This window comes from Oreochromis aureus, linkage group 14, assembly GCF_013358895.1.
Source record: "Oreochromis aureus strain Israel breed Guangdong linkage group 14, ZZ_aureus, whole genome shotgun sequence".
Lineage (NCBI taxonomy): Eukaryota > Metazoa > Chordata > Actinopteri > Cichliformes > Cichlidae > Oreochromis > Oreochromis aureus.
Window position 1 is genome coordinate 11,905,010 of NC_052955.1, and position 24,492 is coordinate 11,929,501.

Genomic DNA, 24,492 nt, shown 5'->3' on the forward strand with positions numbered 1-24,492 from the left:
TGTGTTTAGTTTTAGCTATTTTAGGGGGATATCTGTGTGTGCAGGTGACTATTACTGTGCATAATTATTAGGCAACTTAACAAAAACAAATATATACCCATTTCAATTATTTATTTTACCAGTGAAACCAATATAACATCTCCACATTCACAAATATACATTTCTGACATTCAAAAACAAAACAAAAACAAATCAGCGACCAATATAGCCACCTTTCTTTGCAAGGACACTCAAAAGCCTGCCATCCATGGATTCTGTCAGTGTTTTGATCTGTTCACCATCAACATTGCGTGCAGCAGCAACCACAGCCTCCCAGACACTGTTCAGAGAGGTGTACTGTTTTCCTCCTTGTAAATCTCACATTTGATGATGGACCACAGGTTCTCAATGGGGTTCAGATCAGGTGAACAAGGAGGCCATGTCATTAGTTTTTCTTCTTTTAAACCCTTTCTTGCCAGCCACGCTGTGGAGTACTTGGACGCGTGTGATGGAGCATTGTCCTGCATGAAAATCATGTTTTTCTTGAAGGATGCAGACTTTTTCCTGTACCACTGCTTGAAGAAGGTGTCTTCCAGAAACTTGCAGTAGGACTGGGAGTTGAGCTTGACGCCATCCTCAACCCGAAAAGGCCCCACAAGCTCACCTTTGATGATACCAGCCCAAACCAGTACTCCACCTCCACCTTGCTGGCGTCTGAGTGGGACTGGAGCTCTCTGCCCTTACCAATCCAGCCACGGGCCCATCCATCTGGCCCATCAAGACTCACTCTCATTTCATCAGTCCATAAAACCTTAGAAAAATCAGTCTTGAGATATTTCTTGGCCCAGTCTTGACGTTTCAGCTTGTGTGTCTTGTTCAGTGGTGGTCGTCTTTCAGCCTTTCTTACCTTGGCCATGTCTCTGAGTATTGCACACCTTGTGCTTTTGGGCACTCAGTGATGTTGCAGCTCTGAAATATGGCCAAACTGGTGGCAAGTGGCATCTTGGCAGCTGCACGCTTGACTTTTCTCAGTTCATGGGCAGTTATTTTGCGCCTTGGTTTTTCCACACGCTTCTTGCGACCCTGTTGACTATTTTGAATGAAAGCGCTTGATTGTTCGATGATCACGCTTCAGAAGCTTTGCAATTTTAAGACTACTGCATGCCTCTGCAAGATATCTCACTATTTTTGACTTTCCTGAGCCTGTCAAGTCCTTCTTTTGACCCATTTTGCCAAAGAAAAGGAAGTTGCCTAATAATTATGCACACCTGATATAGGGTGTTGATGTCATTAGACCATACCCCTTCTCATTACAGAGATGCACATCACCTAATATGCTTAATTGATAGTAGGCTTTCGAGCCTATACAGCTTGGAGTAAGACAACATGCATGAAGAGGATGATGTGGACAAAATACTCATTTGCCTAATAATTCTGCACTCCCTGTATAAAATATTTAGCTTTTATTAAATAGTTATCTGAATCTTACAACCAAAGTTTGTATAATAATACACAAGATTGGCTGTAGACCATTGTTCATCATTCAGAACACTATGTAAAAATAACAAAAAACAAAAAGTGAATGCGAAAGTGCATACATATTTATTTTATGTGTTTGATGTGTGTCGGGCGTGGTCTGCAGTGCCGCTGCAGGGAGGTGGACCCACGGGTGTAAAGTCTGTGCTCTCTTGGCTGTTTTTGGGTGTGTGTTGGGCTATGAGTTGAAAAGCTACGGCTGCCTGTGTGGGTACACCAACCATGTGTGAAAAGTGGTCCATAACGTAATGCTTCAAAGCATGTTCATGCAAACATTGTCGGGGTCTGCCGTGATACAATGGGACTTCTGCTCATGAACCTCTGTGCACAGCGTCTGCAAATCGGGGCTGTCTGAAGTCACCTCATCTTTACCCAAAACTGTAAGCTGTTATCTGTGAGGCGCGAGCGGTGTTTGTTTTATCATAATTCATGGTGGAGAATGGCTGCTCTGCTGAGTTTTGCTCTCTGTAGCCGTATGAATGGCAAACTACACTGATTAGCAGCGGCATAGGCACACATAAAATTTCTTCTGAAATTTTCGCTTTCTAGTTATTATTATTATTCTCCAGTTTCCGCCTGAAATTTTGCAGCGAATCTCGCCCCGCAGTTTTGAGACAAGCTTCATATAAGTTACCTCATTTTGTGCGGCCGGATCTGGAATGGTGTGCTATGACTTTTGGTGTTTATGAATTTTATAGTTTTTAAATATTAATATTTTAGTGAAAATTTTCCCGCTCCTCTGCCAAACAGTTTTGACATTAGGGTTACATATGTTAGATCATTTTGTGCGGCTGGAGCTGGACTATTAGGTTATGACTTTTGGTGTTTATAACTTTTATAGTTTTTTAAATATTAATATTTTAGTGCAAATTTAGGCCAATTCATCTTTTGGCGCCAAATAAACAGACTTCATTTGTGGTGTCTTGGCTCTCTCTAGTGGTATGCCGGGAGTGGTACAGCCTGTCTACCCTTATTTGGATTACCGTAATGATGACAATTTCAGCGGTGCGCACAGCGTCGCTGCTTTCAGGAGCCATTGGAATTTTTAAGGTTGCGCAAATCATTCAAAAGTTACGGTAATGCTTGGTGGAAAACTCAATATCCCACAATTCATAGCACACCTCTGCCGAGTTAAACAATGGCGGCCACCACTTCGTTTTATATGTCTTTTATTAGTGTTTCTAGGTCACAAAATAAACTTTTAAGATATTTTCAGGCGAGAATGTAGGTGTGTAAACTTCAAATATCTGCTTGTTTTATCAAGACATCCCATATTAGCGACAATGCTCTGACGACCTCGGTCCTGCCTGACAGCTAGTCCGGCTACCTAGCTAGCTGCCGCACTTGGCTGCAAATGGACAGCGAGGGACTCGCTCTCTCCTTTCACCTCCCGGTCTCTCGCAAATGCTGGCACAGAATCGGAGTTACAGCTGGATGTGGAAAAAATAACTGAGTTGTTTGGTGGTGCTATAATGCGGAGCTACAACAGTGGGCAGCTATCCACGGTGTATGACAGAAAGGACATGCCGCGACCGCCGATCGACCGGTGTTTGCTAACGCTGAGGTCAATCGTGGATCAGGGAAAGCGAAGGCAGGGCGTGAGGTGAACTGAATTTCAGGTAAGAAGTTATGACCTGCACTCTATTTGGGTCAGATATAAACCGAGTTTAGGTGTAGTTTATTTAGCAGCAGTTCTCTTATGTGTTGCTGATAGCTGGCTAGCTAGCTAGCGCCGCTAGCATAGTTAGCTTCAGCGCCGCTAGCAACCCTTCGTGAAAAAGCACCCAGGCTTGGCTTATATTGAGGCGGGTGAAACTCGTGTCAGCACCCGGTCGCTCTCTATTTGGGTCAGATATAAACCGAGTTTAGGTGTAATTTATTTTCGTTGATCTTTTACAATTGTACTGCCACGGGAGCTTATATACAGCTGTGTGCGCACTAAGTTGCTGACGTTGGACTTTATTTTATTCATTAGGGTTAGTTCATAGAGTTGCCGTGCCGTATAAAGCGGAATCGTCCCACATTCAGAGAAACATTATGATTTATTCTGTCGTTCTGAAGCCTCCCCTGTCATTCTCTCGCGTGTTGAAACGTCAATCATGAAACTGATCAATGATCGGCTGTTCGCTCTTATTTATCGCGCTAAACAACAGCAGCACGTTTAAGCTTGATCAGCTGTTGTTAGAATTCATTTGCTTTTAATTTCTAGTATCAGCTGATGTCGATGTGGAAAAAATAACTGAGTTGTTTGGTGGTGGAGCTACAACAGAGGGCAGCTATCCACCGGTGTGTGACAGAAAGGACATGCATGAAGGAGACATATGAGGCGGTGAGGCTACCGCCGATCGACCGTGTTTGCTAACGCGGAGGTCAATCGTGGATCAGGGAAACCAAGGCAGGAGCGTGAGGTGAACTGAATTTCAGGTAAGAAGTTATGAACTGCACTCTATTTGGGTCAGATATAAACCGAGTTTAGGTGTAATTTATTTTCGTTGACCTTTTACAATCGTACTGCCACGGGAGTTTATATACAGCTGTGTGCGCACTAAGTTACTGACGTTGGACTTTATTTTATTCATTAGGGTTAGTTCATAGAGTTGCCATGCCGTAAAAGCGGAATCGTCCCACATTCAGAGAAAACATTATGATTTATTCTGTCGTTCTGAAGCCTCCCTGTCATTCTCTCGCGTGTTGAAAGCGTCAATCATGAAACTGATCAATGATCGGCTGTTCGCTCTTATTTATCGCTAAACAACAGCAGCACGTTTAAGCTTGATCAGCTGTTGTTAGAATTCTTTTGATTTTAATTTCTGGTATCAGCTGATGTTTGCTGGAGCATGAAGATGAAATCAGGAGATGTCCTTACTGAATCATCAGAGCTGAACTGGTGATGGAGAAACAGGTTTACACTTTAGGTGACATGAATGAGTTGAAGGAAGTTATGAGTTGTTTCTGAGAGACAAAGACCAAGCTCCTTTTTGTGTAGCTGACAGCTGGTAACTGTGCAGGGGCAGCTAGGGCATTAACAGAGAAAGGTGGACACAAAGATATACTTTTCTTTCTTACTCTCATATAAAATATTTAGCTTTTATTAAATAGTTATCTGAATCTCACAACCAAAGTTTGTATAATAATACACAGGATTGGCTGTAGACCATTGTTCATAATTCAGAACACTGTCTAAAAATAACAAAAACAAAAAGTGAATGCATGTGTGAAAAGTGGTCTATAATGTAATGCTTCAAAGTGTGTTCATGCAAACATTGTCGGGTCTGCCGTGGTACAATGGGACTTCTGCTCATGAACCTGTGTGCACAGCGTCTGCAAATTGGCGCTGTACAAAGTAACTTCATCTTTACACAAAACTGTAAGCTGTCATCTGTGAAGCGTGAGCGGTGTTTGTTTTACCATAGTTCATGGTGGAGAATGGCTGCTCTTCTGAGTTTTGCTCTCTGTAGCCGTATGAATGGCAAACTACAGTGATTAGCAGCGGCATAGGCACACATAAAATTTCTTCTGAAATTTTCGCTTTCTAGTTGGCTGACTGCAGTGCCGGTTGCTGCATAAGTGGAGCACATGAAAAACTGTCCTTAACATCCTCTGAGTGGGGCGATCGTGGCTCAAGAGTTGGCAGTTCGTCTTGTAATTGGAAGGTTGCCGATTCGAGCCCCGGCTCCGACAGTCTCAGTCGTTGTGTCCTTGGGCAAGACACTTCACCCGTTGCCTACTGGTGGTGGTCAGAGGGCCTGGTGGCACCAGTATCCGGCAGCCTCGCCTCTGTCAGTGTGCCCCAGGGCAGCTGTGACTACAATGTAGCTTGCCATCACCAGTGTGTGAATGGGTGGATGACTGAATGTAGTGTAAAGCGCCTTGGGGTCTATAGGGACTAAATAAAGCGCTATACAAATACAGGCCATTTACCATTTTTATTGTCTTGGGAGAGACATACACAGAATGAACTGCCTCAGCGTTATCAAGTCCTGGCTCGGAAGGAGCAAAAGAAACACAGTTTTTTTATTTTCACTAACGTTTTGAAAATGCCAACTTGGGTGAGGTCAGTTATGATGGAGGTAGGTACCCTACGGCTAATATCCCTTGTCACACAACGAACAACCCCAGAAGAAAAAGTCCCAAAATCTGGGGAAGACGAAGTGTCCCACTCACTCACCACAACCGGCTGCTTGAGAGTTCTCGAGTCTGGCTGTGCGGTGACACGCTGGCAGCGCTTCCTCCTCGGTGATGGCTCTGGCGCGTCAGGTAACTCCACATCCACCGAGGTGGGTCGCGCCTTGTCCGCTGAATTGGGCAGGAAAGCGAAAGCGGCTGGGGGGTGAAGGTGAAGTGTGTTAGGGAAGAAGTTCTGTTGGAGTGGGTGAAGCGATCCCAGTAACCAGGGGAGGCCAGAAAGTACTCGCTGTAGATGGGTCTCCAAGGCACGACGAAACTCCTCCTCCTCATGCTCTAGCCACAGGCTAATCCACCTTGCAACTGAATCACTTAATTCCTCCAGGAGCTCCTTTGAAGTTGTGAATGCTGCTGGGTTCATTGTGTGGTCACCTCGTACTGTCACGGCTGTGGCAGCAGTCGTGTGGTGTTGTGAAAAAGGACCCAAATGCTGGCAAAAGCTGTGTTGCGAGTGAGCTTTATTTACAGAGTGGCAAAGTGGCAAACAGGAAGAGAGGAACGAGCAAGACATAAACTAAACTGGGAAAATTAGAAACCAAACCTGAAATCATAATATACGGAGACAGACGGGATAAAGAGCAGAGAGAAGCTGAGAACACCAGTTAACACAGATGAACCACTTGGACCCGGTTTCCACGCAAAAGAAAGCACTGGGAGCCGCAAATACTTTTATTTTCAAGATAACACTATATATATTGTTTTTTACCTTTGTTTGAACAACTAAGGTGTGCTGCTTATGAAATCCATGAAGTGCTACAGAGAAAATTACATTTTATTTATGTAATCAACACATTTTGAACTCTTAAAGAAACATAACAAAAGCAAAGACACCCAGCTGAACTAAAATGATCCATGTAGCAAACAAAAACTGTGAGCCGCCTCCCTTATATCTCCTTTGGGCTTTTGGAGCCTTGACCTGACTTTTAAGAAATAATTGGTAAAAAAGCTCTATGCTGCTGAAAAATGAAAAATAGATATTTGCAAAATTCTGCCTAAATATGTAATTTACCTGGTTAATGCGTGCGACGGGGGCGTGGTCTGCAGCGCCGCTGCAGGGGAGGCGGACGCACCTGAGCGGCACCCGCAATCATGCCTCGCCGCCTTAAAGTCTGTGCTCTCTCTGCTGTTGTTGTTGGTGGTGTATGTCGGGCTGTGAGCTGCGAAGCTACAGCCGGCTGTATGCGTACAGCAACCGTGTGTGAAGTGCGAGTGTGACGCTTATATTGAGCGAGGAAAAAATAATAGAATACAATTTTATATTTATATTTCAATATCACAATAATCTTCCAATTTAGAACTACAAGTTTAAAAGAACTAACATAAATAAAATACACTTCAGCGAAATACTTCTAATTTATTTTCCCAAACCACGCGGAGCAGCAGTATAAGGACTAAAGAGCCGCATGCGGCTCCGGAGCCGCGGGTTGCCGACCCCTGCACTATACATACACGCAAGAGTAATCAGGAAATGACACGCAGCTGAACCTAATGGGCATGGCGAGACACAGACCTTCAAAGTAAAACAGGAAAAAAAACAGCAGACCTTCAAAGTAAAACGTGTCCCTGAGTTTGTGTTTGTGTAACCCCCCAAAAGGAACCGGCCCAATGAGCTGAATGACTTCCGACCGGTGGCACTGACGTCACATCTTATGAAGACTCTAGAGCGGCTCTTCCTCAACCTCCTCCGACCACAGGTACAACATGCCCAGGACCCACTACAGTTCGTGACAAGGCGGATGTCGGAGTGGAGGATGCCATCCTGTACCTCCTACATAGAGCCCACTCACACCTGGACAAGGGAAAAGGCACGGTCAGGATCCTGTTTCTTGACTTTTCCAGTGCCTTTAATACCATCCGGCCCTGTCTGCTCCAGGAAAAACTAAACAGGATGCAGGTGGACCCCTACTTGGTCGCTTGGATCTCCGACTACCTCACTGACAGACCACAGTACGTCAGGCTGAAGGACATCACGTCTGACACTGTGGTCAGCAGCACAGGAGCACCACAGGGAACTGTGCTGTCCCCTCTTCTCTTGACCCTGTACACCTCTGACTTCTGCTACAACTCTGAATTATGCCATATTCAGAAGTTTGCAGACGACACAGCCATCATGGGGTGTATCTGGGATGATCAGGAAGAGGAGTACAGAAGTCTGGTGAGGAACTTTGTCACATGGAGTCACACAAACCACCTGCAACTCAACACCTCAAAGACCAAGGAACTGGTTGTGGACTTCGGGAGGTCCAGACCAGTTCCACTGCCAGTTCGGATAGAAGGAGAGGTGGAGGTGGTCAACAAGTACAAGTACCTCGGGCTGTGGGTGGACAACAAACTGGACTGGTCATGCAACACAGAGCACCTGTATAAAAAAAGCCCAAAGCCGACTGTACTTCTTCAGGAGGCTGAGGTCTTTTAACATCTGCAGAAGGCTCCTGAGGATGTTTTACCAGTCGGTGGTTGCTAGAGTACTTTTCTATGCTGTGGTGTGCTGGGGGAGCATAACATTATTCCATCCTTCATCATTCTTCCCCATTCACATAACAGCAATAAAATAAAAGTAGTATTTGTTGTCATATATCATTTGTTCGTCACATAATCCTGATCAATAATGATATTTTTAGGTCTTGTTATGTTGCACATACACAATCACTTGGAAATTTCAATTAAATTATGTTGCAACAATTCATAACAGATAAAGCTAAATCAATCAAGTTGCAACATTATAAAAACTCCACAATTCGTTCTGAGAACCATCTCCTATCAGGAAAAAAAATTCTCTTGGACAAATTGTGTAGTTACACTTAACATTTATTTAAATTTTGTTTTCTCATTTTAAACTTATGTGTAAACTGCACCTGAAAAGTGACATGTAAGTACACACAAAGAGTTTTTTTTTTTTAATGCATAACAATATAGCATCACTGAGCATATACAGGAAAGCAAGTTGCAAAACTACGAATAATTTAAAATTAATCATTATTACATTAAATTATTCTTGCATATTGAAGCAGTCATTTCCTGTATGGTCTGAGGAAATATGAATGGCAGCATTTATATTTCTGATGTAACTCAAATTATGTTTATTTTGAACAGGATGAAGTAGGCATAAGACTTTTTAGTACAAGAAAAAAATTTTCATCCCTGAGGCCATAGATCAGAGGACTCAGGCACCTTGGAGCAATATTAAACATAATGTAGTTAGAATATCTGACATTTACAAACAACCTGAAATCAATCTGAAGCACTGCAGTTTCAATGAATGGGCACCACAGTTGAATGAGACAGAGCAACAACTGGAAAGCATGAAGGATCACTGTTTTGAGTCCTTTATGTGTCAACTTCTTTTTCTCTCCTGATGCAGCTTTGGCCACTTTCATTATTTGAACATATGAGTAAGCAATAGTGGTGCCCATAATCAAGAAATAAAATTGATACACTGCTGATCGAACATGATCCTGCCATCTGTAAAGAGTAAATGCCTCTACACTACATATCATGGATTGCTTGTAGAAGTTAAGTGAGGCAGAAGCAAAGAACATGGACAGAATAATTATACAAGGGCCAGAGCTGAGAAGATGAATGATCAGGATACAGTACATAGTGCTGCGTGTGGAGCACAGCTGTCCATGACGCAGGGGCATACAAATGGCCACATAGCGCTCCAGAGTCATTGCTGTCAGAGTAACTGGTGTGACAATGAAGTAAAGAAGTACAACAACAGAGATAGTTATACACAACCACACTTGCATTGTAATTTCAAAATAGGTCAATATAAGCAAAACATCTGATACCAATAACAAAACACTGTCTGACAGCAGTGTTACAAAAAACAAGATGTAACGTGCAGATGTGTGAAAGGATTCCTTTTTAACAAAGATCACGATGAGCAACATGTTGATGCAAAGGAAAATTATTACCAGGATCTGTACGATAATGACACGGTCATCGACTGGTCGCTGCAATAAAACATCATTTACTGAGTTGTTACCTGCCATAGAGAACAAACATGTGTTTGAAGTACTTCTAAGAGTTCATCAAAGTTTTGTTAATAAATGTAAGATTTTCCTTTTAAAAATCAAAACTCAAAATCAAATCCAGTGGAGAAACCTTCCATTCTGTTCCAGGGCCAAACGTCTTCTGCTGCGTTTACTGCAGTTTTCTGAGGAATGACTGCATCATTAATTTGTAGCTTACAGCAACTAAGAATAACAATAACACATGAAACTTCCCTGTACTGTGTTGTCATCGTCCCCTAGTACCCATTCTCCTCAGTATCGATGCCTCTAAATAGGTAATTGCTGGTATACTCAGGAGACTTTGTAGTAAACTCAACATAACTGACCTAAAAGAATTGAAAAGTTGTTGTTTGCTGAGGAGGCAATTACCTTTAGTTAGTGCAACAAGTAAGACTACATCCCATTATTTTTGCTCTATGTCTTAAAAACTCCTAAAGTGATGTGACTGTGACAGGTACTAGGTCTGTTTGTGAGGCATTCAGTTAAGTGAAAACTGTCCTTTCTTTACTAAGCATTGTCTCTTAATTTACCATAAATGAGAAAGTTTAAAATAGCAGAGTTTTGTATTTTTTTTCTGCCTTTGATTATATTAAACTGTATAGAGACAAGTGCATAACACATGTAAGAAAGACTTGAAAAACATTAGACATTTATATCCTAAAACTGATCACACATAGATTGAGCAGTTGGTAGGTTTACTGATGCTAGGTGTGTTTTAAAGATATCTGGCTACTTCAGCTCATCTGTAACCCACCCAGCAGAGACTTCATGGTCCCATTTGTGGCTAATATAGGCATAGTGGACTGGCCATCGGGCATACCGGGCATTTGCCCGGTGGGCCGCTGGCGATTTTTTGTTTTTATGGGCCGATGGATTTTTTTTTTTTTTTTTTAGGAAGGGTGTATATGTCTTGATGCATTCTCAAGGGTGTATATATAATGAAAGGTGTTGGATTGGCCAATTGGTCATGATCGACTCTGGGCTGGACCAATTACAGCCGAGGAGGCCGGATGCACCCTCCCCTTGTTTAGCAATCTTATAGACGAACTAAAGAAAATGGAGAACAAAAAAGGAAAGGAGGTGTTTATGAAAATATCACTAAATCTGCCATTTATTAATTTTAATATTAATTAATGATCATGTCTCACCTCTAGTGTTCTTGGTCTTAATTTAAGGTTTTCCTATAGCGATTGACAGATCACGTGACTTTCGCGCATTGCATGCCGGGAACTCGAGGCAAAACAATCCAGTACCGCATCAAATGCAAGCATTTGCAGCACCGCGAAACGTTCATTCTCGGTTCCAATACCTTCTTGGTTTTTCTTTGCCGCACAAAAAGGAATGTACAAAACTAAGGAGAACAATGCCGGACCGCACAAAGAGAGACTCGACGAAAAGGCAAAGAAAAGATACGAGGAAAAAAATCAAAGGAGTGAAAGGGTCAGACCCTTACAAGCACACAGAGTGGACAAAAGATGTTAGCATGCTGCCCAACTTTAACCACGCTCAGATTTATAATTATACGGTTCTTGGAGTGAGTGCATACAGTCATGAAGTTTAGTAACTTCAGGTCACTGCAACAAGCCCGGGTACAGTTTACCGACGGATGGGTACAGGACCTTGAAATGCACTGTGTAGAACGAAAGACCATCGTACAAACAAAGGTAAGTTTACCAGTCTCACAAATCGTCTTCATAAATACACATTCGTTAACCGTTTATTAATATAACCTTTGAGCTCAACGGTAATTAATTAGTAGTGGAAATAATTTCTGCACGCATTACAGAAATGTAGCAGTGACAATAATATTGTATGTTGTAATCGCACTGGGCAATTAGTGATGCAAAAACTGTTTTATCCTGTGAATAAAAGTATATGTTTTTGTCAATGTACCATGGTAAAAACAGAAGCGAAACGCAATATTGTGTCAGGACAATTCACTATTAATGCACAATAAATAAAGGAGCATAGCGCGACAATTTCTGTTCAGCGCCAGACTTGCTTGTAACCTATATCACCAATTATGTTATGAACAGTTTTGGGTAAGTTACTTTAAATTAGTAACTTAGTTACATTACTAGTTACTTCTCTAAAAAGTAACTCAGTTACTTCAAGTTACTCGTTACTTTCAAAGTAACTAGTTACTAGGAAAGTAACTTTGGTTTTACTCAGAATTCTCTTGTTAATGTGTTGCTTCCGTAACTGGATACCCAGCAAGATTGCCAGTCTTCTAGCTTGCTTACTTGCCACAAGTGCACTGTGCCACCTATCAACAGAAAGGAAAAATAATGTGCACATTTCCACGAGAGAAATCCCACGCCTGGACCGTCGTTGACCGCCGCCATGATTCTAGCCTGCTTTTTACATCCAACACAAAAACTGCAGACGTGGTGCTTTTGATTGTACTCAGAACTTGGAAATTCTGCCTTCTGAATAGGAAGATGTAGGTAACACCAGACTGCAGATGAGCTGCATCCAGGGCTGGACTGGGACAAAAAATCGTCCGGGCATTTTGACTAGAGACCGCCCACCATTATAGGAAAAATCATAAAGCCTTTGAATGAAAACAAACACTGTTGTGACAGTGATGTACACTGTTCTGATGGTATATATGTATCAATCTATCAATTGTTTGTTGTAAGACTCAGATAATTATTTTTTTAAAGCGAGACATTTTAAATGAGAATAATAAAGAAAAGTATTTCCTTGTCCCCCCTTTCCCTGTAAATGCCCTACCTGGCCCCTGCTAGACCCGCCCCTGCACAGTTACCAGCTGTCAGCTACATAGAAAAGGATCCTGGTGTTATTTGTCTCTCAGAAACAGTTCATAACTTCAACTCATTCATGTCACCTAACAGGTAAACCTGTTTCTCCATCACCTGTTCAGCTCTGATGATTCAGTAAGGACATCTCCTGGTTTCATCTGCATGTTTCCTCTCACCAGATAACCAAACCGATATCATGACCAGCAGCTTTACAGCTGTGGCTCCAGCAAACATCAGCTGATACTAGCAATTAATATTAAATAAATTCTAACAACAGCTGATCAAGCTTAAACGTGCTGCTGTTGTTTAACGCCACATCCGCTGGTTTCCTCTTTCTGGCGCAAAGTGAGCGATAAATAAACAAGAGAGAAAAGCCGATCAGCTGATCATTGATCAGTTTCGTGATTGAAGTAGAAACAGGAGAGGAGAGAATGAGAGAAGAAGAGGCAGCTGTGCAGCTTCAGCTTTGTGTCTTTTTCATTGTAGCTGAAGTCCGGGACAAACTGTGTTCCTTTTCACCTCAGTACGAAACACGTAATATTTTCTCTGAATACCAGACGATTCTGTTTTTACGGGACGGTTGGCAACTCTAATAATTAACCGTATGAACAAAATAAAGTTCAACATCAGTAACATAGCACCCACACAGCTGTATAGAAACTCCGTCATGCTAGCTAGCACATGTACGAAAATGTCAGCATACCGAAAATAAACTCCACCTAAACTTGGTTTATATCTGACTCCGATAGACTGCAGGTCATAACTTCTTACCTGAAGTTCAGTTCACCTGACACTCGGACCGGTGGCTGCCTCGGGTCTCTCCTCTTGCCTCCCTTTTCCTTCATCCACCTGCTGGCTTCCACCACTTGCTAATGTTATTGAATCTGTGGAAGATCCGCGATATCCACCACACGAAGTAACGAGTAACGAGCCTATCTAAATCCCAGTAACGAGTAACGCGTTCCTGGTTTTGGCATAATAACTAGTTACCGTGCTCGTTACCACAATAATAACGTAGTTACTGTAACGCGTTACTTAATAACGCGTTAGTCCCAACACTGGTTATGAAAAATGACATATTAACTGCTACAAAACACTGACCTTTGTGGAAATGCTTGGAGCAGACTAACATGTGAGCTGGAGTGTTCTGAGACGTTATATTTGGTATATCCAGACCATCCGTCGGCTTTTACTTCGGAAACATGGCTTAAACAATTTCTCTTCAACGACGTAATCCGATAAAAAAAAAAAACCCGATCTCTTTACTCGTCGGCTTCCCGTGGCTGTCATGCGACCGGCTATTGCAGTTAATAATACAACAGCTTCTTGCCATTTTTTGGGTTTCTTTTTATCGCTGTGTAACTGAGTTCAATTGAAAGCCTGCGTGCGCTAGTACCGCTTGCCTCAAGTTCCCAGAATCCTTTGCGGTTTTACCCCTGAATGACGTCACATTTTCAATCTCTATCCTGGTGGGCCGGGCTCTAGTCAAAATGCCCGGGCCGATTTTTTGTCCCAGTCCAGCACTGTGCAAAAGTGATGGAAAATCAACATCAGAGTTCAACAGTGATTCAATATCAAACTCTAACATTGTTTCAACATTAAAAGTGTTTGAAAATTTGACGTTTAATGTCAGCATTCAACAATGATTCATTATCAAATTCTGACATTGTTTCAACATTAACAGAGGGTGCAAAAGTGACGTTAAAACAATATCAGATTTCAACGTTGATTTAATAGAATTGTCTGATATTGATTTAACATTGTTTCAATGGATGTTTGCTATCTGGGTAGTTTTGTGTTGTGTGTCAGAACAATGAGGTGACTGCTGTCTCTAGGTATCAGGCTTGTGATGTGCTCCTTTATAGTGGACAGAAATTATTTTTTTTTTGGAGTGGCACAAATAATTTGTGTGGCATCTTATTAAATGCAGAACACCTGATTGTTATGTAAATAGTTTATATGACAATTTATATTTGCATTTAAATTTATGAAATATGATTCAATAAACCTGTTTGTGGTTGTTACAGTAAAAAATATAACTTTTTCTACTCAGATTTTACGTTTTTTTGTCTGATTTTAGATCAGTTGTGTTAATACATATGTCAAACTGAAAACATAACTGTAAATTCAGACATGTGAGGTTGTGCTGAAAAGAATGATACCAAACAGGGCAAAGTAAATAGTTTTTAACAGTGAAATGTAGAGGTCAAATCAAAAGTAGTTAAAATGGCCAATAACACCCTAGACCCCAGAGAGTTAAACATTTTTTTTAACGTAAAGTAATAGTTACTTTTCAAGTAATTAATTACTTTTAGAATCTTGTAACTCAGTTACTAACTCAGTTACTTTTTTGAGGAAGTAACTAGTAACTATAATTAATTACTTTTTGTTTTTGTTTTAGTTGTTTGTCGCAACACCACAATGACTGCAGGATACACAGGTTAGCTTGCTGTGATGGATTTTAAGTAAAGAACAGTGTGTAACTGCTGCACAGTGGCTGTGGTTGCATGCTCAGAGTTAGGTTGCATCTGTGCAACCTAGTGCAGCAGAGATTCATATGAGGTTTAGCTGATGATGCTTAGATGCACTGACTGAATTCCACCTTCATTAAAACTGTATAGTGTCTAATATAAAGACCGTATAAACAGTGTACTGTCAATGTAGAGCAGGGGTAGGCAACCTTTCTCATGGCGAGTGCCATTTAAAATTTCCTCAGAAGTCAGTGTGTCATATGATTGCATTAGCAATAAATTTAATAACGCTCTATATGAACAGTTACACATTACCACTTTATAGAATTATATTTGTTTGCAAATGTTGGCAGCTATCAGCGAATAGTTATCAGCTATTTTGAAAAAAAAAGACACTTTTATTCATAACAAGAACTCCATAACAGCAAATGAACTGTACAACAGAAAATACAAATGCTATTTATGGTCTCCTCACAACAATGATAAGAAAAATAAACTGGGCCAATATGGTATGTTTGTGAATACAGAGACACACATGTTAATGTGATCTCTGGTCTCCCACTCAGAGACACAGGTCTCCGAGTGTCCAGCATTCAGACGGCTACCTGAGGACACTCATGTGAGAGAAAATCTGCTCACACAGATATGTAGAGCCAAATACTGTCAATAAGGCCTCTGCAGTGTTCTGAAGACAGTTAAACTTGTCAGGTAGTGATGTCCAGCAGGTGAAAATGCAAGCTCCATGAACATGCACAGCTGTGGATTCCAGCTGCTTCGATGTCGCATTAACTGGCATTAACTCAGCCAGTTAATGCAAGACAAATCTAGCTGCTCATTAAAGATTTCTGGTTTGATCAGAAAATAAAACATTGGTCCATACACCTGAAAGTCCCAAAAATGCATTGTGTCTCGAGTCTATGGATGCATTTTGACTAAAGACACCCCCCCCCAGATATTAAAGCCATAAAGCCTTTGAATGAAAACAAACGCTGTTGTGACAGTGATGTACTTTATCTTGTTGGTAAATGTATGATTTCTATTCATTTTACGTCAGATAAAAACTTTGGTTGTAAGCTTCAGATAATTATTTAATAACAGCCAGACATTTTAAATGAGAATAAGAAAGTATTTCTTTGTGCCCCCCTTTCCCTGTTAATACCCTACCTGGCCCCCTGGCAAAACTTTCCTAGATCCGCCCCTGCACAGTTACCAGCTGTCAGCTACATAGAAAAGGATCCTGGTGTTATTTGTCTCTCAGAAACAGTTCATAACTTCCTTCCAACTCATTCATGTCACCTAAAAGGTAAACCTGTTTCTCCATCACCTGTTCAGCTCTGATGATTCAGTAAGGACATCTCCTGGTTTCATCTTCATGTTTCCCTCTCACCAGATATACAAACCGATATCATGACCAGCAGTTTTTACAGCTGTGGCTCCAGCAAACATCAGCTGATACTAGAAAGTAATATTAAATACATTCTAACAACAGCTGACCAAGCTTAAAGGTGCTGCTGTTGTTTAGTGCGACATCCGGCAGTTTCCTCTTTCTGGCGCAAAGTGAGCGATAAACAAACAAGAGAGAAAAGCTGATCAGCTGATCATTGATCAGTTTCATGATTGAAGTAGCAACAGGAGAGGGAGGGGAGAGAATGAGAGGAGAAGAAGATGCAGCTGTGCAGCAAAGACACAGAATAACTCCAGCTGTGTGTCTTTTTCCATCCTGGCTGAAGTACGGGACAAACTGTGTTCCTTCTCAGCTCAACACGAAACGCGTAATAATTTCTCTGAATGCCGGACGATTCCGTTTGTACGGGATGGTTGGCAACTCTACTAACTAACCTTATGAATAAAATAAAGTTCACTATCAATAAAATCATAGCACCCGCCCAGCTGTATATAAATTCCGTCATGGTAGCTAGCACGCAGTACGAGTTATTGTAACTGACTGTAAAAAGTCAGCACAACGAAAATAAACTCCACCTAAACTTGGTTTATATCTGACCCAGATAGACTGCAGGTCATAACTTCTTACCTGAAGTTTAGTTCACCTGACGCCCGACCGGGCGGCTGCCTAGGGTCTCTCCTCCTGCCTCCCCTTCCCTCATCCACCTGCTGGCCTCCACCACTTGTTAATTTTACTGAATCTGTGGAAGCTCCGCCATGGCCAACACCAAACAACTGAGTTATTTTTACACACCGACCAGCGTCTGGTCAGTCCACCACCAAAAAAAAAAAAAAAAAATCATCGGGCCACCGAGCAAATGCCCGGTATGCCCGATGGCCAGTCCAGCTATGGTCGTGTGTGCCATCAGTTAACCCTTCGCGTGCCAACGGTGGCACGCGTGCCTAGGGTTGCCGACCCCTGATGTAGAGGATGGAAATCACCAGAATCATTGCTGTTAGAGTAACTGGTGTGACAATAAAATACACAAGCACAAAAGAGACACAATCAAACTTGGAATTAACATCTGAAAGTAGGATATCACTCATAAGTAACAAAAAGCTGTCTGACAGTAATGTGACAAAAATAAGAGGTAGTGAGCAGATGTAAAAGCATTCTTTTTGAAAAGAGGTCAACATGTTGATACAATGAAAGTGTCACGGCTGCGGCAGCAGTCATGTGGTGTTGTGAAGGAGGACCAAAACCAAAACAGAGCCCCAAGAGTCCACACAAAAGGTTTCTTACCCACACTAGAGTTCAGGTGGCTGACCCAGAGGTTGACAGCACAGGATCCCAGGGTGAAACAGTTAGGGGGGGCAGCCACGCAGAAGGTGATGGTGACTCAATAGAACAGGGGTGTTGCATCCTGTGAGGCTGTGGGAGTGTGTGGGCGTGGTGTTGTCCTCTCCTCTCCTCCTCCTTCCTTCTTGCCCTCCCTTGTCTCTCTCTGCCCCTGCCTTCTCTTTTAGGACACACCTGCTGCTCATCTGCCCTCTTTACCACCAATTACCCTCCAGTGGTGATATAAGCTGGAGGAGAGCAATGTGGGTGGGAGAGGCTTTTGGTGGATTTCCTCTGCGCTGGTCTGTGTGTGATTCTGGCCTAGGTGTGGAAAAGGCCTGCTGTGCGTGTGTGACCAGCCCCACTGTGCGTGGCTATTTTGTGAGTAGCTTTCAACTGGGCAGTGGTTTCTTGTAGGTGAAGCGGCCTCCTTTTCTTTGGATTGGTTTATTGCTAATAGCAGTGTTGCTGTCTTTTTCTGTTGAATCCTTATAATTGTTTTCTTAGTTGAAGCGGCCACCATTTCTTTGGGTTGGCCTGTCTGATTTATCGTCAAAGCAGCGTTGCTGCCTCTTTCTGTTGATACTGTTTATATGGTTATTGGTTTATTGGTTATAATAAAGACTTATTTTGTGTTAAACACTTCTGCCTGGCATCCTTTTCATTCCAATCCGGATCCAATTGTTACTGTCCCCGACCTTCTTCGCCTAGCCTTCATGTGGGGACGTAACAAGGGGACCACCTGTGCGGAAAGCAGCGGTGGTGTACACACAGTTCTGGAGGTCGATCGTGCAAAAGACGGCGGCGGCGACACAGGTGAGGTAGATCCAAAAGCTGGTCGCGCGGAAGACAGCGGTGGCGGTGGTGAACACCGTTCAGAAAGCCGTCCACGGCGGCGATGGTGTCCAGGCAGCGGCCTGAGACGTGGCCGGTGATGGTAAGGCGCTGGATGTGGACCGGATGGTGGCATGGTGGCCGCAGTACCAGACGAAGCAGGACCAGATGAGGCAGGACGAGGATTACGCTGCACGTGACGGTGTGGAAACCGCAGGTGGTGGTGCTGCAGGTGACAGTGTAGAAACCGCAGGTGGTGGCGCTGCAGGCAACGGTGATGGCTGGACGGGCTTCTCTGACCCCCCAACAGAAGCCGGAGGCTGGAGCGGTTCCTCAGACTCCTCAGCCGAAGCCGGAAGCTGAAGCAGTTCCTCGGAGCCCCCCCAGCGGAAGAAGGCACAGAACCAGCAGGCGTGGAGTCCTCTGGCGAACACAAAGCAAAACCAGCAGGCATGGAGTCATCTGGCAAACACAAAGCAAAACCAGCATGCGCAGAGTCCTCTGGCACACATGAAGCAAAACTGGCAGGCACGGGGTCCTCTGGCACACACGAGGCAAAACCAGCAGACACAGGGTCCTCTAGCACACACAAGGCATAACCAGCAGGCACAGAGTCCTCTGGCACACGCAAAGCAGGCTGGAGCTGCGTAGAGCACTGACTCCGCTTAGGCAGCGACAGCAGGGTGCAGACCTCAGCAGGCTTCTTAGCCTCCAGGGGTTGAGAGTCAACTGAGGGCTGAAACCCGTCTCTGGGGAGGCCCTGGAGAGAGTTATTGTCTCTAAACTAGCCAGCTTTTGAGGAGCCATTACATTATTAATATGTTTGTCTCTCTGCTTAGAAGAGGTGGTAGAAAATCAGTCCCTTACGGGCTGCAGTGACATAGACCTAAGCACAGCAGAAGCGGGTGAAGGTGATGGCCCAGTAGGTGGTTGGAGCTAAGGACTGAACTGAGGATTGAGCTACAGGCTGTGCTAGAGGCTGTATTGACAGCAAAGCTGATGGCTGAGCTGATAAGTGGGCTAATGGCTGAACTGATGAGTGGCTAAACGCTGAAGTAATGGTTGGGGTGAAAATGAGTAGATGACTGTTGAGGCCAGTAGCGGTTTTTGATACGGGGCGGCATCGTGGTGGAGGGCGGCATCAAGGCATCGGCAAAAATTAAATAAATACATTTGCTCGTACTCATGGTGCCCGACATCATGCCAGTGCATATTGGGAGTGGCATAGGTACCGATCGGTTTTCTATCGCCCATTTGCTGGGAGTAAGGGCGCCCTCTGTTTGCGAGATGCGCCTGCTGCTTGCGGCACAGGGAGGAGAGGGCGGGGCGGCGGGGGATTCTCTGGCTGGCTGGAGCAGCATCTAATAACCAACTCGCAAAATAAAACAAAATAAAAACAAACCAACAAACACGAAAACACCAGACATCATGATACAGACTTATAATTTGCACCGATGTTTTTTTTTCCGAAATTCTATACGGGAAAAGTGAGCGCGAGAGCCCTCGGTGCGCCTGCTCGCTGCTGAAGTCAAAGTAAACTTTATTGTCATCTCCGCTACATACAGTCCAGTATATAGAGAGACCAGACGAGGAGGCTCCAGTTACAGCAGTGCAAGTAAACAATCAATAAATATAAGAACAGTAAGAAAATAAATATACACTTTAGGACTAGGGGCAAAGGGATCAATAACAATTTAAAATGTATAATTTACAGTTTGATGATTTAAAGTCTCACACACAACCCGTCGAAAGGGGAGGGGCCGGCTGCTTCCAAATAGAGCACATTTCATTCATAATGTTGTAAATCCAAGCCCATTATGTATTCATGATTTGAATCCTGGGTTGTGTGAAATCCCAGAAATACACCTTAGACAAACTGAATCTGTGAACTAAGGTGTAGGTCTATTAGGTTATGTTGTGGCGATCCTCGAGTTGGGGGATGGGTGTTCATACTGGAGTACAAGAGGGCGCTAAACAGGTTAGGACTGCCACTGGTTGAGGCTGTGGCAAAGCTACAGGCTGGGCTAATGGCAAAGCTACTGGCTGAGTGAGTAACTGAGTTGAAGCCTGACTGGCTGACTGCAATGCCGGTTGCTGCATAAGTGGAGCACGTGAAAAACTGTCCTTAACATCCTCTGAGTGGGGCGATCGTGGCTCAAGAGTTGGCAGTTCGTCTTGTAATTGGAAGGTTGCCGATTCGAGCCCCGGCTCCGACAGTCTCAGTCGTTGTGTCCTTGGGCAAGACACTTCACCCGTTGCCTACTGGTGGTGCCTCGCCTCTGTCAGTGTGCCCCAGGGCAGCTGTGACTACAATGTAGCTTGCCATCACCAGTGTGTGAATGTGTGTGTGAATGGGTGGATGACTGAATGTAGTGTAAAGCGCCTTGGGGTCCATAGGGACTAAGTAAAGTGCTATACAAATACAGGCCATTTACCATTTTTATTGTCTTGGAAGAGACATACACGGAATGAACTGCCTCAGCGTTATCAAGTCCTGGCTCGGAAGGAGCAAAAGAAACACAGTTTTTTTATTTTCACTAACGTTTTGAAAATGCCAACTTGGGTGAGGTCAGTTATGATGGAGGTAGGTACCCTATGGCTAATATCCCTTGTCACACAACGAACAACCCCAGAAGAAAAAGTCCCAAAATCTGGGGAAGACGAAGTGTCCCACTCACTCACCACAACCGGCTGCTTGAGAGTTCTCGAGTCTGGCTGTGCGGTGACACGCTGGCAGCGCTTCCTCCTCGGTGATGGCTCCGGCGCGTCAGGTAACTCCACATCCACCGAGGTGGGTCGCGCCTTGTCCGCTGAATTGAGCAGGAAAGTGAAAGCGGCTGGGGGGTGAAGGTGAAGTGTGTTAGGGAAGAAGTTCTGTTGGAGTGGGTGAAGCGATCCCAGTAACCAGGGGAGGCCAGAAAGTAGTCGCTGTAGCTGGGTCTCCAAGGCGCGACGAAACTCCTCCTCCTCATGCTCTAGCCACAGGCTAATCCACCTTGCAACTGAATCACTTAATTCCTCCAGGAGCTCCTTCGAAGTTGTGAATGCTGCTGGGTTCATTGTGTGGTCACCTCGTACTATCACGGCTGTGGCAGCAGTCGTGTGGTGTTGTGAAAAAGGACCCAAATGCTGGCAAAAGCTGTGTTGCGAGTGAGCTTTATTTACAGAGTGGCAAAGTGGCAAACAGGAAGTGAGGAATGAACAAGACATAAACTAAACTGGGAAAACTAGAAACCAAACCTGAAATCATAATATACGGAGACAGACGGGATAAAGAGCAGAGAGAAGCTGAGAACACCAGTTAACACAGATGAACCGATGACGAGCAGACACACACTATACATACACACAAGGGTAATCAGGAAATGACACGCAGCTGAACCTAATGGGCATGGCGAGACACAGACCTTCAAAGTAAAACAGGAAAAAAAACAGCAGACCTTCAAAGTAAAACGTGTCCCTGAGTTTGTGTTTGTGTAACCCCCCAAAAGGAACCGCCCAATGAGCTGAATGACTTCCGACCGGTGGCACTGACGTCACATCTTATGAAGACTCTAGAGCGGCTCTTCCTCAACCTCCTCCGACCACAGGTACAACATGCCCAGGACCCACTACAGTTCGCATACAAGGCGGATGTCGGAGTGGAGGATGCCATCCTGTACCTCCTACATAGAGCCCACTCACACCTGGACAAGGGAAAAGGCACGGTCAGGATCCTGTTTCTTGACTTTTCCAGTGCCTTTAATACCATCCGGCCCTGTCTGCTCCAGGAAAAACTAAACAGGATGCAGGTGGACCCCTGCCTGGGCGCTTGGATCTCCGACTACCTCACTGACAGACCACAGTACGTCAGGCTGAAGGACATCACGTCTGACACTGTGGTCAGCAGCACAGGAGCACCACAGGGAACTGTGCTGTCCCCTCTTCTCTTGACCCTGTACACCTCTGACTTCTGCTACAACTCTGAATTATGCCATATTCAGAAGTTTGCAGACGACACAGCCATCATGGGGTGTATCTGGGATGATCAGGAAGAGGAGTACAGAAGTCTGGTGAGGAACTTTGTCACATGGAGTCACACAAACCACCTGCAACTCAACACCTCAAAGACCAAGGAACTGGTTGTGGACTTCGGGAGGTCCAGACCAGTTCCACTGCCAGTTCGGATAGAATGAGAGGTGGAGGTGGTCAACAAGTACAAGTACCTCGGGCTGTGGGTGGACAACAAACTGGACTGGTCATGCAACACAGAGCACCTGTATAAAAAGCCCAAAGCCGACTGTAGGTTCTTCATTCAGGAGGCTGAGATGTCTTTAACATCTGCAGAAGGCATGTCAGGCTGGAGGATGTTTTACCAGTCGGTGGTTGCTAGAGTACTTTTCTATGCTGTGTGGTGTGCTGAAACTGAATTTCCTGGGGAACCCAGCTGAGGGATAAATAAAGTTTCATCTAATCTATTCCATCCTTCATCTAATCTCTAATCAGTACCCATTCAAATAACATTATTCCAATATTCTTCCCCATTCACATAACAGCAATAAAATAAAAGTAGTATTTGTTGTCATATATCATTTGTTCGTCACATAATCCTGATTAATAATGATAGTTTTAGGTCATGTTATGTTGCACATACACAATCACTAGGAAATTTCAATTAAATTATGTTGCAACAATTCATAACAGATAAAGCTAAATCAATCAAGTTGCAACATTATAAAAACTCCACAATTCGTTCTGAGAACCATCTCCTATCAGGAAAAAAAATTCTCTTGGACAAATTGTGTAGTTAGACTTAACATTTATTTAAATTTTGTTTTCTCATTTTAAACTTATGTGTAAACTCTACCTGAAAAGTGACATGTAAGTACACACAAAGAGTTTTTTTTTTAATGCATAACAATATAGCATCACTGAACATATACAGGAAAGCAAGTTGCAAAACTACGAATAATTTAAAATTAATCATTATTACATGAAATTATTCTTGCATATTGAAGCAGTCATTTCCTGTATGGTCTGAGGAAATATGAATGGCAGCATTTATATTTCTGATGTAACTCAAATTATGTTTATTTTGAACAGGATGAAGTAGGCATAAAACGTTTTAGTACAAGAAAAAAATTTTCATCCCTGAGGCCATAGATCAGAGGACTCAGGCACCTTGGAGCAATATTAAACATAATGTAGTTAGAATATCTGACATTTATAAACAACCTGAAATCAATCTGAAGCACTGCAGTTTCAATGAATGGGCACCACAGTTGAATGAGACAGAGCAACAACTGGAAAGCATGAAGGATCACTGTTTTGAGTCCTTTATGTGTCAACTTCTTTTTATCTCCTGATGCAGCTTTGGCCACTTTCATTATTTGAACATATGAGTATGCAATAGTGATGCCCATAATCAAGAAATAAAATTGATACACTGCTGATCGAACATGATCCTGCCATCTGTAAAAAGTAAATGCCTCTACACTACATATCATGGATTGCTTGTAGAAGTTAAGTGAGGCAGAAGCAAAGAACATGGACAGAATAATTATGCAAGGGCCAGAGCTGAGAACATGAATGATCAGGATACAGTACATAGTGCTGCGTGTGGAGCACAGCTGTCCATGACGCAGGGGCATACAAATGGCCACATAGCGCTCCAGAGTCATTGCTGTCAGAGTAACCGGTGTGACAGAACTATAAATAACCACAAAAATAGTGAGGATTATACACAACCACACTTGTATTGGAAATTCAAAATAGGTCAATATAAGCAAAACATCTGACACCAATAACAAAACACTGTCTGACAGCAATGTTACAAAAAACAAGATGTAACGTGCAGATGTGTGAAAGGATTCCTTTTTAACAAAGATCATGATGAGCAACATGTTGATGCAAAGGAAAATTATTACCAGGATCTGTACGATAATGACCCGGTCATTAACTGGTCGCTGCAATAAAACATCATTTACTGAGTTGTTACCTGCCAT

At 43.3% G+C, this 24,492-nt stretch overlaps 3 pseudogenes; all 3 read right to left on the reverse strand.

The window, feature by feature from the left end:
* LOC120432821 overlaps positions 1 to 5,973 on the reverse strand; it is a 107,217-nt pseudogene extending 101,244 nt beyond the window's left edge.
* A 2,796-nt stretch (positions 5,974 to 8,769) lies between these two features.
* LOC120432822 lies at positions 8,770 to 9,454 on the reverse strand (annotated as a pseudogene).
* A 14,112-nt stretch (positions 9,455 to 23,566) lies between these two features.
* Positions 23,567 to 24,492, reverse strand: LOC120432823 (annotated as a pseudogene).